The sequence below is a fragment of the Mus musculus genome, chromosome X, assembly GCF_000001635.26.
Source record: "Mus musculus strain C57BL/6J chromosome X, GRCm38.p6 C57BL/6J".
Lineage (NCBI taxonomy): Eukaryota > Metazoa > Chordata > Mammalia > Rodentia > Muridae > Mus > Mus musculus.
This window is the reverse complement of record NC_000086.7, coordinates 32274428-32278062: the sequence shown is the minus strand read 5'-3', so window position 1 is coordinate 32278062 and position 3635 is coordinate 32274428. Positions and strand designations below refer to the sequence as shown.

At 40.2% G+C, this 3635-nt stretch overlaps 1 pseudogene; it reads right to left on the bottom strand.

Annotated features, from left to right (window-relative positions):
• Positions 2543–3410, bottom strand: Gm17863 (predicted gene, 17863; annotated as a pseudogene).

Here is a 3635-nt window from a genome sequence, read left to right as displayed (position 1 = left end):
TTTCAACCTTGCCAGCTGAATTTTCTTTTCCTTAAAGAGAACAACCAGGCCAAATTCATCCTGATGTGTGTTTAAGATTGTACATATTCCAACCCTTGACCCTTGACTATGAGCACTCAAATGTCTGTAGTATTTGAGATAATCACTTACTAACTGCTTTTGCCAATATAAACAGTAAACATTGTTATTGCTAATTTTATTGTTAGCCTCTTTTGATTAGGATTAATGAGAAGTATTTCATGCAAGTAGTTGTATGCCTATATCAACAATTTCTGTGTATGCTTTGCCTATATATATATATATATATATATATATATATATATATGTATTTCTAAAAGTTCCTTATAAATCTAGTTATTTGTTTAACTTGCAAATGTATGCGCGTTTTATGGTTTTGTTTTACTGATTTGCATTTGCATATTAACTTTATATGGACTCCTTACTGTTAATAAATTGCAATCTGTAAGAAGCCAAGTCTAATGTTTAAATATTTCTTTTTATTCCTCTGTGCTGGCAATCCATTCCCAGAGCCTGGCCAGCAAAGTCTATGGAGGCAGAGCAAGGTGAACCAATGCAAGACACTCCTCCAAGTGTCTGTGAGGTCATAGTTATATTCTTTCTTAACACCACCTCTCCTCTCACAGGTCTGTCTTAACAAAACATCTTCTAACCTGTATCTCCCTCTGTAAAACATCCTCTCAATTGTGTCTACTTCAGCAAATCATCCTGTCACCCATGTGTTGGCCTCAGCCAAACCTTCTTTCATGTGCATCTTCAGTATCAAAGCATCCTTTCACCAGTGTCTGCCTTAGCAAAACATCATTTAACCTTTCTCTCCCAGAGAATCACCATATAATGTACCCAACTTTCCAAAGAAATCAGAAATCTTAAGTTCATAATAGTTTCAAGGGTAATAAAAAGTCACATTCCTTAATTTGTTTGCTTTTAGTCATGCCTAGATGATATCACAAGAATAATCTGTGAGAAGAGTGAAGGTTTCACCACAATAAATGTTACTAGGAAGTATGATCCTGACAGTGTCAGTATCAGTATTGGCTTGCAGTTGCAACATGAGCGTTTTACCCCACTCAAGGGCCACCTCCTTTTGATAGATTATTATATTGATTCTTTTTTTCTCTAATAGATTCCCAGAAATGCTTAAGTTTTGAAAGTGTTTGTCCTCTCATAAGCCCATTACTTGTACAATCACTAATATGAATATTCAACCTATGAGGAAAATTTAAGTAGAGATAGGGTAGAAAAGCTGGTGGGATGAGGGGATAAACAAAGCTAAGGATATATTTGAAAATCCACATGGAAACTTACTGTTTATAATAAAATTGATAAAGTCTCAAAAGACACATATTTAGCTGGTAGATGGCCTGTATGTCTACATAATACTGCTGCTGAAAATCAAGCGAAAAAAAAAATTCCAATGCCAGGTATGTTCAGGAAGTTCCCAGAAATCTTGAAAATAATACAGGTTCTTCACACTCTTTCTGTTTGCCTACCATGAATATATGATAAGACCCTGCTACAAAAGACAAACCACATCGTGGTTGTAAAATATAGAGAAATTGAGCTGGCATGTAACTGAAAACTTCCTTCCATCTAGTTAGCTTTCATAGTTCTGGATTGTGCTATTCAGGATGCTGGCAGAGTAATGGCATCAGCAGAGTTACCCTGATATGAACCCTATGATGTACAATACCAATCTGCCAAGAAAGATGTGTCCAGCTACACAATAGTGACATCACTGTTGTAGGGATAGCCAGTGTATCTGTGATTAGATTTGAGGCCAGTTCCACAGGAGGATAGAAAATGCCTTTGGCCCTAGGGGAGAATTTATTACTGTTGTTTATGTAAAGTCTCAAGGTGTCAAGCTCCCTTCTAAGCATCTATGTTTATATCTAGGGGAAATTCTACTTCAAGATTCATTCAGAGAAGCCCTTTTCGCAATAAACTACAGTGAGGAATAATATGCATAACTGCTCAAAGCACGATAATAAGAGATGGCTGAATGGTATTACTATCTTGTTTAGGCATGAACCCTCATGGATCCTCAGAGGAAAAAAAAGGAGCAGAAAATATATAAAAACTGAACCATAAAGAGGAGGGCTATGGAATCTGTTTTCTTCACTACAGGACCACCAGTGCAGTCACGACTTCCCAACACCTGTGAGTATATGTAAAGTCTACCCATGACTAAAAGCTCCCCACAGTAAATAATGGGCCAGGGAAGGACCCATTCAACTTTTCCCTCCTTTGGTGAAATATTGGTGGGTTCTGAGGGAGAGAGAGTCGTTATCTTCCATACATCCAGTGATCCAGATCCAGTGTCCTGCATCTGGCCTCCAAGAAAGAGTTTTGAGCTCATGGTCATACTGATAATCCTAGTTAAACTCTAGGATTCTCAAACACAAACAAACAAAACCAATGTCTGAAACAGAACTAGGGGGATTAAAAGGTTTGTAGAAGTGGGCAGGAGTCTAGATAGGTTAGGGAGATTATAGAAATCTGAATATTATTTATACATGTACAGAATGTCAATGTCACACTTCATGATGGAATTAAATGTTGTTTCGTGGTTGCCACAGGATTCCATTACCCAAGAAGGAAGGCTAAACAAAAGCCTAAGGGCAGCAGAACTGCTTATTGACAATAGTGATGACCTGGATGCTTATAGCTCTTGTCTGCTGAGGAAGAGAACGCATCAGTGGCCATCTCTTGCTGGAAGTCTAAGGCAACATAGCACAGCTTCTCTCTGATATTAGGCATGATTTCCCTCCCAGCTTTTTGGTGAACTATAGCCACATGTGGTCATGAACTTCATGTAGTAGTCTGTCAGGTACAGGCCAGCTAGGTCCAGACACGGGATGGCACAAGGAGAGCAGAGATATGCACATTATCTCATAGATGTGCACATTCTGTGTGACCCCATCTCTGGGCTCCATCAAAATCGCAGTGGTATGACCAGAGGCCTAGAGGAACAGCACAGCCTGGATGGCTACTTACATGGTTGTGGTTTTATAAGTCTCAAAAATGATGTGGGTCATCTTTTCACAGTTGGCCTTAGGGCTCTAGGGGGAATGGTGAGCAGCACAGTGTTCTTTTGGAGGACCACATGCAGTTTGTTGTAGAATGTTTGGTGCCAGATCTTCTCCATATTGAACCAGTTCGTGACAATGTCATGACCAATGGGGGTACTTCAGGATCAGGATGCCTCTCTTGCAATGGGCCTCATTACCCACAAAGGTGTCCTTCTGTCTCTTACCCACCGTGATGCCCTGGTGCCTAGGGCAACCCCATAATGGAGGGGTAGATGGCCCTGGAGCATCATAACCAGCAAACCAGGCATTTGCCAGACCAGAACCATTGTTGACAAGGAAGGCAGTTAAATCATCATCCAGGGAGAACTGGTGGTCAGTGTGAACCTTTAAGAGAGGAGCTGCTAGAAACCTGTGCTAGTGGGAGGAAACAGACTAGACAGTCTTTATCCATGTTCTCTTTAGGGGAATCTAGGTTGTTTCTGGTTTCTGGCTCTTGTGAACAGAGCAGCAGTGAGCACAGTTGAGGAAATATCTCTTGGGTAGGATGAAGTATCCTTTGGCTATGTGCCCAAGAGTGGCAAACCT